The following is a 13,028-nucleotide window of genomic DNA, read 5'->3' as shown; positions in this document are numbered from 1 at the left end:
GAAAAGAAGAAAAAAAGAATATAACTAAGAGAAAGGATACGAGTAAGTATCATCAAGTTCTTAAGATAAGGAAAGGCCAAAGCCTGACAGATTTGACCTATAAAGATAAGAGCCACTTTCAGTTGTGAACATTTTGTTATTTACACAATGGGGAAAAAAACACACAGAAAAAAAGTACTCCCCATGGTCCTTGTCCTACACACCAAAAAGGATTCTGTAATACAAAAGATTACTGCCCCGTGAATTATAGGATACCCCCATTAATTGTGGAGCCAAATCTAGACAGTGGCTAAATGGTTCTAATTCTGCAGCTCTATTCTAAGGGGAATTAGGCAGAAAGAACCAACACTATCTCATGATATTCCCCAAGGGAAGAGAAGAAAGCAAGTGGGAGATGCCCTTTGCGGTTCTTCGCAGGCCACCCATCCTCTCGTGTCCATGGAGTATCACAAAATAAGCTGCTTGGACTCACAAAAGCTGTGGTTCCACTCTTTGCCTATGTGGGGACATAGCCAAAGTCTCTAGGATACCATGGCAAGGGCAACTGGTTCCCTGACAAGAATTGGGGATGTGATAAAACTTACTTTAGCAATTAAGAGCTTCTAAAGTGAAAATGATCATCTATTACTTCCTTTGTATATATCAGATTTTGTTCATTTAATAAATACCCTTATTGAACAATATATTGAGCACATACCTTGGGCCAGACACTGTGCTTCATATTGGCAGAACAAAGATAAGCGAGACATTAAAGTGATGTGGAAGAAGGTTTGGAAACTCTAATAGTGCCATGACATGATTTTATACGGGAGCAAAGGGCCACAAAGCAAGTGCATTCCTTCATGGAGGAAGGGTGCATAGTCAAGGCTGCATAGACTGTTTGAATCTTGAAAGATGCAATATTATTCTCTTGTTTGAAAAGAGAACTTGGAAAAAATGTCAGACAAGATTCACAAGTGGAAAAAAGATACATTGGCATATATCAAATACCTTCAAGTAGTTCAATAGGACTGAAATTCAGGATGTTTGATGGGGAGGAACAGGGTAGACAGAGATAAGAGCTGGTAAGAGGACATCAAGTTGGTGCTCCGTCCTGGTGGTCCTTGCATGCCCTCAATGTTATTGTGAAAGCTTTAAATAGTTCTGAGAGATACTGAATAGGGGGTGGCAGTGACATATTCTGCACATCCCTGGTCAGGATGAGGAAAATACTAAGACTTCAGAAAAGGTTACCTGGAGGTCCAAAGATAAATTAGAAAATTTTTAGTGACGACAAAATGGAAATTACGAAAAATCTAGTTTTCAAAGGGAGGGATTACGGATGAAGTGTAAACCTCGAAGAGGCAGGTTGGAAAATGTTATAATTCACATGGAGAAAAACACTCTTCTCTTTTTGACTCCTACAGATTGAGACTTGTTTTTCTAATATTGCCAGTGAAATTAACAGTTTAATTCACTTTTCCATTTATGAGACGAATGCTCATGTAATATAGTAGCATAGTGACACTTGTTTGCCTTTGGATTTAATTTACATTGACGGCCTATTTGCCTGTTTTTACAAAAATTGAATTAGGTTGTCCGTGTATAACACGCAGTAAGTTTAATGAGGTTCAGACCTGTCTCCCAAAGCTACCACTATGTAAAAAGTATTTCACTTGGGAAATTAGAATCTCTGTTGCTACCTTCATTAATCTGCAAGGGAAATTTGCTCTCCTTTGCATTACACATCTATAAGTGCAAACAGGATGATGAATAGTGATCTATCAGTTCCCAAAACAATTTACATTAAATCATTTATGATTGCTTCCCACTTCTAGTTAGTTCACACAGAAGTACTGAGCAAATTCCCGTACAAATTAGAGCCCTCGGGGTCCTCTTCACAAATACAAAAGCTTTTTCATAACTATTTCACATAAACAGATGTAGAAGGATAGATCATGGAAAGGCAAGGAAAATAATCCTGGATGATTAATTACTAGGGAAAGAAAAAGCAAAAACATGACTGGCACATCTAGTAAGGAAAGAACTCTTTAATCATGCTCCCTATCCTTATATCAGTTTACACATTTTAAGTTACTCTTAAAATATATATGAAATTCTCATAAAGTTCCCGTAGGATAGCTCAGCCTAGCAGCTATGAGAGATTAAGAAATTTGCCTAAGCACAGTGCCTAAAGGAATGTACTTCTTTACAGACTCTCAATATTTATGTGTAATTAAAGCAACTGCACAGTGAAAGAGGTATAAGTGGCTATTCTTTTACACATAAGTAAAATTCTAATGATAAAGAATTATACTCTACTAAAACAGAAAAAAGAATTACATGGCACCCAGGTATAAGAAATGGTAAGCTATTCTCTGAACCCAGGCATATCTTACTGCCAAACTCTCTTACCCATGTAAGCCAGCAATAGATAGGTAATTAATCATATTTGGGCCGGCCTGTCTGGAAAAGGCCTAGAAGACAACTGAGAAAGCTGGAAGCAAAAGGCTGCAGGCAACTGGTGAAATCAGATGTGTTTGCATTTCTCTCTGTAACCCCATCTGCCTGCCTCACTGGAGGTAAACAATGGAAAGTATCGTCTTCGGCTAAAGCCTGTCCTTTTATAGCTTTTTCAAAGCAGAACCAGGCTCTGAGCCATTTCAGCAAAATGCTGGTTAAAATTAGAATGATTCAATCACACATGCCCAATATTTATGAAACACAGTTCCAAGTATCTTGTTTTTCATTATCTAATTTAGGATTTTTTCTGAAATACATTTTATGTCCCTATTTTTAGGTAAAAAATGGAGATTCAACCAGTGTCCAAATTCACATGGTATGAGCTGAAGTGGAAAAACTGCGACTTGACCTCATATATTGAGCCTTCAAGTCAGGTTAATTTTTCTGGAATACGTGTCTCTCACTCCCAATTAAAATCAAGAACATGGACATGTGTGTTATGGTGAAATGTAAAGACTGTGATACAGGACTAGTGTTAGCAGACAAGCTACTACTACTGAGTATAAAATATTTGTATAGATTTGGCTGAAAAGCCTAAAATGAGTGCTGGGGCCTCACAGAGTGTTGGTGTACTCCTCCTGTTTCAAGCTGTGGCACTTTCACTAGCATTTCACATTAGGAAGGAGGAATTTATAAACCAATGGAAACCACATGTGTTTCTTTTGACAGTGCATATGAGCTTGGATGTTTACCTCTTTGTGCCGAATGGTCACTCGTCTTAATGAAAACAAAAAAATAGGCCAGGCGCGGTGGCTCAAGCCTGTAATCCCAGCACTTTGGGAGGCTGAGACGGGAGGATCACGAGGTCAGGAGATCGAGACCATCCTGGCTAACATGGTGAAACCCTGTCTCTACTAAAAAATACAAAAAACTAGCCGGGTGCAGTGGCGGGCGCCTGTAGTCCCAGCTACTCGGGAGGCTGAGGCAGGAGAATGGCGTAAACCCAGGAGGCGGAGCTTGCAGTGAGCTGAGATCCGGCCACTGCACTCCAGCCTGGGTGACAGAGCAAGACTCCGTCTCAAAAAAAAAAAAAAAAAAAAAAAAAAAAAAAAAAATTGGTACCAAAAATCTGCAAAGTCCAAACATCTAACCTCAGTTTAGACCTTTTGTCATCCTTTTCTTCTTCCTCTGAAACCTTGGGTAGCTGCATCATCTTTTCTCCTCCACTTGGCAAAGCCCGTAGCTATTGGCTAACTCAGTCATGATGACATTTGTTTATTATGCATTGCTGATCTCATTAACATATGATTTCCCTATGACGGGGGAGTGGCAAAGTCAAAGCTAACATTGCAAACTTTTACTCCAATCTTGCACCAGGTCAGTACAATTGAGCTGGGACTTTCAGTTGCCTATAATTATCTAAAATGACACATAATAAGTCCTACTGCTATTTTCCCTGAGTCTGTAATTTCTCATTGAAGTGCTTTGGAGTTCCGAAAAGATTTGTACATAACTTATACAGTATAATTGGGAGACTGTACAAGTTTTTTTTTAACTAACCTTTTCAGTCATTATTCTTGTTTTTCCTGCAATGACCTTTCCAGCCTGAGCTCAATGCATTTCTTTTCAATTTGTTGCTAGTGATACCATTCCTTACATTCACAGTCTTGTCTTTGAAAGCATTGTCTGTTCTTAGTGGTTAGTTTTATGGATACAGGTGATACCAGCAATTCACAAGTAGATCACGGAATGCTTTGCTTCAATACACTTGCAAAGTGTAAATTCTACCATTATCCTGAGGAATTTCCTAGGTATTTGGAAATGGTTCATTCTCCACACACATACCCTGCAGACTTGCCTTGTGTATTAGTCAAGATTCTCCAGAGAAACAGAACAAACAGGATATATAGATATGTAAGAGATTTATTATGGCACTGGCTCTCATGATTATACAGGCAGAAAAGTTCTATGATTTGCCATCCATAAGCCGGAGAACAAGAAGAGCTGGTGGAGTAGAGTAATTCAGTCTGATTCCAAAGGCCTGACATAAACTCTGAAGACAAAGGCCCAAGAACCAGGAGCTCCAATGTCCAGAAGCAGAGAAAATGGATGTTCTAGGACAAGCAGAGAGAAAGAATTCCCCTTCCTTCACCTTTTTGTTCTAGTCAGGCCGTCAGGGGATTAGACGATGCCTGCCTGTGTTGGTGAGGGTGGGTGGATCTTTCTTCCTCAGTGCATTGACTCAAATGCTAATCTCCAGTTAACAGACACACTCAGAACTAATGTTTTACCAGCTATCTGGGTATCCCTTAGTTCAGTCAAGTTGGCATAACACCTTGCTTTTAGTTGTATCTTGGTGTCTTTTGGGAGCCCTGATGGGGCCCAAGTTTAAATGTCCGCCCAGCACTCTCTCCCCTGCTGATGTGACATGCTGTCTGTGCTGAATGCTGCCTGGCCATGGTGATATAACAGGCTATCACATTTTAGCTGTGGTGAATGATGGCTTCAGGATTCATTAGGTGCTCTCGGAACACTGGCTTGGGGTCTATGCTATTAACATTCTCTTCTGCCCTTGCCAGAATTAAGATGCCACTGCCAGCAACTTCATTGTCAAAGCATGCGTCTTTTCAGCCAAATTCTTCCTGTAGATCAAGCCAAGAGAAAATCCTGCTTCTGTTTAATTTTTGCTCAGCTTGTTTTTTTTTTTTTTTTTTTTTTTTTTTTCTGCAGTGCTGGGAGAAAGGAAGCCACAGGCTTTCAAAACACATCAGATATATGCAGTTACCCATCTTTGACATGCAAAACTGTTAAAACCTCAGCTCTTACAACCTGGGGGAGTACTGTTAGATTGGAAGGCACAAATTCATTGAGAATTCACAATTCATTTCTTCAAAATGTAAAGAACAGTCATTTGTTTATTTATTTTTTGCTGAGGCTTCTTGACTCAGCACCTACAGCCACTTTTCCCTTTAACTAGGGCTGCAGAATTTCCTGCACCACTGTCTTGATATCATCCCTTCATTTGCCTGCCTGCCGGTAGCATCATTTGAATGCCTTGTTTCAATTCCACCTGTACCTGCTCAACCTGTCAACATACCTTAACAGGTAGAACAGTGGGAGACCCTTCTTCCCAGTTTGTCCACTACAGGGGTAAGAGCATTTATTATTATTCTCTTTTTCAAGAAAGTTATGTATCCTTTGCATCCCCTCTTTGCCTCCAAAATCTGTGAAAGGTCTGGAGCTTTTAGTTTATCTGCAAGCAACCAACTTATCATGCCAGAATTACGTGGATGTTAGCAGACTCTTAAGTCAGAGATAAAAGCCTTTATCACTCATGATACAGAAAGTAGAATGGGTGTCATGGTCATGACTCTTCCCTCTGACCCCACTTTGTGCCACATGACACGAAGCATACCAGGTAGATTCTGTTCATACAGTGAGTTTGCTTCACAGCTGAGGATCTCTAAACTTAGATTTCCAATTATTTATAAGAGGCTGCTGGCAAACTCATCCCACTTTTTCCGAAGAGAGAGGCATTACCTATAGCATACTGAACAACAAATGAGTCTGCCTTTTGCTCCAGAAAGAGACACTCTTTCTGTATCCAAAAAGTCAGTTTGCTATACAAACATGCCTGAAGAGATGCTTCAGAACAAAGACCACCAGAACCTCTGCTTCCAAGCCCACACGTGGAAATGTGAAAGAGCCAAGGATGACTGTCCCAACCGCCATCAATAGATATACATGCTGTCCTAAATCTTAGAAACACCCAGAACAAGATGTGACAAAGTATTCAAATAAATCTGGTCATTTTGCAGACTTTTTTTTTCTGGTGAAATACACCCTCCCTATCACGAAATAAATTAATATGCCTTGTATATTATGTTCAAATGGCAACCACATTTTGCTATTAGCTAACATGAGTGTATTAGTGTTATTTTTCTTAAAGACGAAACATCCGCTCAGAAAAAAAAAATCTAGGAGATGGCCATAGATCAAAGTACTAATATTAACCTAAACTCAACATTTTAAAATTAGATAATAAATTTTTCCTCTAAAATAGTGTATGGTTCCTATCTACTAAATTATTTTGGTTTCTTCTTCCTTATTTTCTCCTTGTAATCATAATTGTTACTGAGCACTGAAAATCTTCGTTAATAAAATGTTTTCTTTCTGTAATTATCAGACCAATCTTCTTCTAATTATCTTCGGTCTGGAATACTGTAATTGCTACCTAACTGATCTTTCTCCAATTTTCCTAGGCCACCAGTCCTGAAAATGTGTGAATAGTCTATCACTACAATCATGCCATATACACACTATACTATAAGTTACTTTCTATTTTGTAGGGTTAATGTCAAAACTTAATTTAACATTTTTTTATGTCCCCAACTGTCACTTCTTTTTTAATAGAAAAATTTCAAGTTGTCTATCTACTACTAATCCCTGTACATATTTGAATGTTTACATTACTTTTCTCCTCTCTTTTTAACTTCTTCCCTTCCAGAATTATGTCACTTTCCTCTATCTCCTTTTACTTATAAAACATTTAAAAAATGAAGGCCAAGTTAACACTACAATGTGAAATCACTATATCCTCACAATAGAGAGCAAATAATAAATAAAATGAATACAACATGTGTTAGCTAGAATACCATGCAAATCAAACCTTTAAACATTACTGGCAGATGTAAAATCATATAACCTCTTTAGAAATATGGCATTTTTAATTCTGCAAAGAAAATCAATGGTAGCTTGACAAGAATAGCACTGAATCTATAAATTACTTTGGGCAGTATCATCATTTTCACGATATTGATTCCTCCTATCCATGAGCATGGAATGTTTTTCCATTTGTTTGTGTCCTCTCTGATTTCCTTGAGCAGTGGTTTGCAGTTCTCTTTGAAGAGGTCCTTCACATCCCTTGTAAGTTGAATTTCTAGGTATTTTATTCTCTTTGTAGCAATTGTGAATGGGAGTTCATTCTTGATTTGGCTCTCTGCTTGTCTGTCACTTGTGTATAGGAATGCATGGAACCAAAAAAGAGCCTGTATAGAAAAGATAATCCTAAGCAAAGAGGACAAAGCTGTAAGCATCCCACTACCTGACTTCAAACTATACTACAAGGCTACAGTAACCAAAACAGCATGGTACGGGCACCAAAACAGATATATATATATATATATATATATATATATATCAGTGGAAAATAACAGAGACCTCAGAAATAACACCATTCATGTACAACCATCTGATCTTTGACACACCTGACAAAAACAAGAAATGGGGAAAGGATTCCCTATTTAATAAATGATGCTGGGAAAACTGGCTAGCCATATGCAGAAAACAGAAACTGGACCCATTCCTTATACCATATGCAAAAATTAACTCAGGATGGATTAAAGATTTAAATGTAAAACCCAAAACCATAAAAACCCTAGAAGAAAACCTAGGCAATACCACTCAGGACTTAGGCATGGGCAAAGACTTCGTGACTAAAACACGAAAAGCAATTGCAACAAAAGCCAAAATTGACAAATGGGATCTAATTAAACTAAATAGCTTCTGCACAGAAAAAGAAACTAGCAACAGAGTGAGCAGGCAACCTACAGAATGGGAGGAAATTTTTGCAATCTATCCATTTGACAAAGTTCTAATATCTAGAATGTACAAGGAACTTAAACAAATATACCAAAAAAAAAAAAAAACCCACAAATAACCCCACCAAAAAGTGGGCAAAGTATATGAACAGACATTTCTCAAAAAAGACATTTATGTGGCCAAAAAACTTATGAAAAAAAGCTCATCATCATTGGTCATTAGAGAAATGCAAATCAAAACTACAATGAGCTACCATCTCATGCCAGTCAGAATGGTGATTATTAAAAAGCCAGGAAACAAGAGATGCTGGCAAGGATGTGAAGAGATATGTATGCTTTTACACTCTTGGTGGAAGTATAAATTAGTTCGACCACTGTGGAAGACAGCATGGCGTTTCCTCAAGGATTCCTCAAGGATCCAGAACCAGAAATACCATTTGACTCGGCAATCCCATTACTGGGTATATACCCAAAGGAATATAAATCATTCTGCTATAAAGACACAAGCACATGTATGTTTACTGCAGCACTATTTACAATAGCAAAGACTTGGAACCAACCCACATGCCCATCAATGATAGACTGGATAAAGAAAATGTGGCACATATACACCATGGAATATTATGCAGCCACAAAAAAGAATGAGTTCATGTCCTTTGCATGGATGTGGATGAAACTGGAAGACATCATCCTCAGCAAACCAACACTGGAACAGAAAACTAAACAACATATGTTCTCACTCGTAAGTGGGAGCTGAAGAGTTAGAATACATGGACACAAGGAGAGGAAGAAGACACACTAGGGTCTGTCAGGGACTAGGAGGCAAGGGGAGGGAGAGCATTAGGACAAATACTTAATGCATGTGGGACTTAAAAGCTTGATGATGGGTTGATAGTTGCAGCAAACCACCGTAACACCTGTGTACTTATGTATCAAACCTGCACATTCTGCACATGTATCCCAGAACTTAAATTTTTTTTAAAAAATAGGACATTTCTTTAAAAATTAAATGTACATCTACCTTAAAACCAGCCATTTCATCTGTAGGTATTTACCTAGGAGAAATGAAAATATATGCCTAGCAAAGACTCATACATGAACATTTATACCTGCTTTAATTTTAATAGTTAAAAATTGGAAACAACCCAAATGTTCATCAATAGACAAAAGGATAAACATATACTGGTATATCCATGGTGGTATGGAATACTATTCAGAAATAAAAAGGAATTAACTAAGATACACGCAATACATGAAAAAATCTCAAAATAATTGTGTCACGTGGTAGAAGATCCCTGCCAAAAAAGTATATATGCTTCCATTTATGTAAATTACTAAAATAATTAAAACAAATCTATAGCAAAAACACTTCAGATCAGTGTTACTTGGAGGTAGAGAATAGAGTGAATGAAAAAGTATTCCAGGAGGAGGTTGCAAAAGTACATCAGAAAACTTTGGGGTAAATATATATATATATTTAAAAATAAAATATATATATATATAAAAATAAAATATATATATATATATCCCCCAAATACTGTGTGTGTGTGTGTGTGTATTTATTATGTTTATCTTTATTGCAATTATGGATTTATGGGCATTTATATATGTCAATAATCATTAAAATGTATACTTAAATCCATGGAATTTATTACACCTCAACAAAGCTGAAGAAATTAGATAATAAATAGGCCAGAGAACCAGGCTGGAAAGTCTTGATCATATGGAGTTGTAGGCAACTGTGAGGTGTCCTATGGGGGCTTCCGTCTAGCCACTTTACAAATTCACTTGTCCAACTCCTACCCACTCTTAAATCTGCTTCAGCTTTCCCAGATTAATCTTCCAAGACATTTTCTGTATATTCTTGAATGCTGTTTGAGTTGATTAACCTCAATCAGAACTCTCAAAAATGATTTCCCCCCTTAACTTTCCCAAAGCATATTATGTGCATAATCCATGTGTTACTTCACCATATATGCATTACAGCACTCTTAAAATAGGGAAACTTTTTTTCTTCACAATGAGGCATACAGACTAAATGCTTGACAAAGGTGGGAATTAGAACCTTATAGAATATTTACCAGCAAATACATATTAGAGTGGAGACTCTACATTGCATTCGTGTTATCTTGTGTGATTTTCTGTACTCCTAGCATGACCAAACAAAGCAAAACAAAACAAAACATGACCCAGAAATCTGTTTAACATTTAAGTCAATAATTTCTTTGAATATTTTTTTCAGCATTGGTGTGGCTGAAGTAGGCAAAAAACCCTCAAGATACTAGTGAGAGGAAAAAAAGGGATAGGAAAATACATAGAAAACAAACATTAATGGCCTGAGACAAACCCTTGCCAGGTTATTAAACGGATTAATAATAATAAAAGGGCTTCACTTTAGTGCTTACTATGTGGCCTTTAAACACATAATTTTTGTTTTCAAACATGTAACTTATGTAATCATCACAACAGCCCAATGAGAAAGGTGCAATTATTTTTATCATTCTACAGGTAAGAAAACGAAAGCACAGAGAAGTTAAAAGTATTTTGGTCAAGGTGACACTGATGAAACTAGAATTTTGAGTCTAAGCTGTCCAGTTTCAATTCTACACTCTTGATCACTACTCTACATTTGAAAGATATAATGTTCTTAGTTTTGCTGAATTACTATCTCTCCTAATTAAAACATTAACAACAAAAAAAAAAAAAAGGGAAGAGAAAAAAAGGGACAGCAGAGGAAATAGAAAGTTAGACTCTAGTCTTGATTACTGTAAATTTAGTCACCTATGACTTTTCAAGGTCTCTTTGTTCTTCCAAAATTCTTATTTAGATCTTTTTAAATTTCACTTTTAATTCACAAATTATTATTGTATTATTACACATTTATGGGGCACAATGTGATATCTGGTACGTGTTTTACATTGTGGAATAATTAAATCAAACTAACAAATTTATCAACTCATATACTCATCATTTTTTGTGGTGTAAACATTTAAAATCCACTCTTTTGGTAATTTTGGAACATATGATGTATTTTTATTTATTATGGTCACCATTCTATGCAATAGAGCATTAAAGCTTATTCTTCTTATCTATTTGAAATTGTACAGTTTTTATACATAACCTCCCCTTTCCCCATTGACTTCACTCCCCTAGCATCTGCAAACCACCATTCTACTCCCTACTTCTGTTTTTAGATTTCACATATATGTGAGATTTTATGTTATTTTTCTTTCTGTGCCTATCTTATTTCACTTAGCCTAACGTCGTCTGGGTTCATCCATGTTGTTGCAAATGACAGGATTTTATTCTTTGTTAAGGTTGAATAGTATTTCATTGCATGTCTATATCACATTTTTTATCCATTCATCTAGTGATGGACACCTAAGTTGTTTCTATACGTTAGTTGTTGTGAATAATGATGCAATAAGCATGGGAGTGCAGATATCTCTTCGGCATACTGATTTCAATCTCTTTGGATATATACCCAGAAATGGGATTGCTGAATCATATGGTACTTCTATTTTTAGGTTGCTGTGGAGCCTTCATACTGTTTTCCATAATGTCTGTATTAATTTACATCCCCGCTAACAGTGCACGGGTTCCCTTCTCTCCACACCTTTGCCAACACGTGTTATCTTTCATCTTTTGGATAATAGCCATTCAAACAGGTGTAAGATGATATTTCATTGTGGTGTGAGTTTGCATTTTCCTAATAATTCGTGATGATATCTGTTAGCCATTTGTATGACTTATGCTGATAAATGTCTATTTAGGTCCTTTGCCTATTTTTAATTGGGTTCTTTGTTTTCTTGATATCAAGTTGAGTTGCTCATATATTTTGGATTGGCCTCACATCAGATTTGTGGTTTGAAAATATTTTCTCCCATTCCATAGGATTTCCAATTGTCCTCTTTGCTGTGCAGAAGCTTTTTAGTTTGATTTAATCCCATTTATTGAGTTTTGGTTTTGTTGGGTGTGCTTTCAGGGTCATATCAAAGAAATCTTTGCTCAGACCAATATTGTGGAGCATTTCACCTAGGTTTTTTTCTAGATGTTTTACAGTTTCAGGGTTTATGCTTGTGTTGTTTATCCAGTTTTTAGAGAAATTGTGAATACGGTGTAAGACACGGACACAGTTTCATCAATCAGCATATGGATATATGCTGATTTATTCAACACCATTTATTGAAGAAAATACATATTTCTGGCACATTTGTGAGAGAGTAATTGATCATATATACATGGGTTTATTTCTGTGTGTTTTGTCCTCTTTCATTTTTCAATGTGTCTATTTTTATGCCAGTACCATGCTGTTTTGATTACCATAACTTTATATTATAAAGTCAGGGAGTGTGAGACTTCCAGCTTTGTTTGTTTGTTTGTTTTTGCTCAAAATTGCTGTGGTTCTTTGAGGTCTTTTGTGTTTCCATGTAGATATTAAGCTTTGTTTCTACCTCAGTGAAAAAATGACACTAAAATTTTGATAGAGATTGCATGAAATTTGTAGTTCACTTTGAGCAGAATGGATATCTAAAAATTTTTTCTTCTAATCCATGAATATATTCTCCCTTTATGTTGTCTACTATTTTTCATAATTGTTTTATAGATTTCAGTATATAGGTATTTCATTTCTTTGGTTAAATTTACTCCTATGTATTTTTATGCTATTATAAATGACATTGATTTCTTATTTGAATAGCTTTAGTTGTGTAAAGAAACACTAATTTTTGTGTGTTGATTTTGTAGCCTGCAAAATTACTAAAGTTATCAATACCAGCAGTTTTTTTTGTGGAGTTTCTAGGATTTTCCACATGATCATCTCATCAAACAGTGACAATTTCACTTCTCCCTCTATTTGGCTACCTTTTATGTCTTTTTCTTGCCTAGTTTCTATGGCTAGGAATTCCACTGTTATGCTGAACAGAATTGATGAGAGTGAGCATCCTTTTCTTATTCCTCATCATAGAGAAAAAGCTTGCAACTTTT

General features: G+C 36.4%; 1 long non-coding RNA gene across 1 annotated transcript in view; it reads right to left on the bottom strand.

The window, feature by feature from the left end:
• LOC105492516 (uncharacterized) overlaps positions 1-13,028 on the bottom strand; it is a 241,312-nt gene that overhangs the window by 84,953 nt on the left and 143,331 nt on the right. The window lies entirely within an intron of this gene.

The sequence above is a fragment of the Macaca nemestrina genome, chromosome 11 (assembly GCF_043159975.1).
Source record: "Macaca nemestrina isolate mMacNem1 chromosome 11, mMacNem.hap1, whole genome shotgun sequence".
Classification (NCBI taxonomy): domain Eukaryota; kingdom Metazoa; phylum Chordata; class Mammalia; order Primates; family Cercopithecidae; genus Macaca; species Macaca nemestrina.
This window is presented reverse-complemented; position numbering and strand designations above follow the sequence as displayed.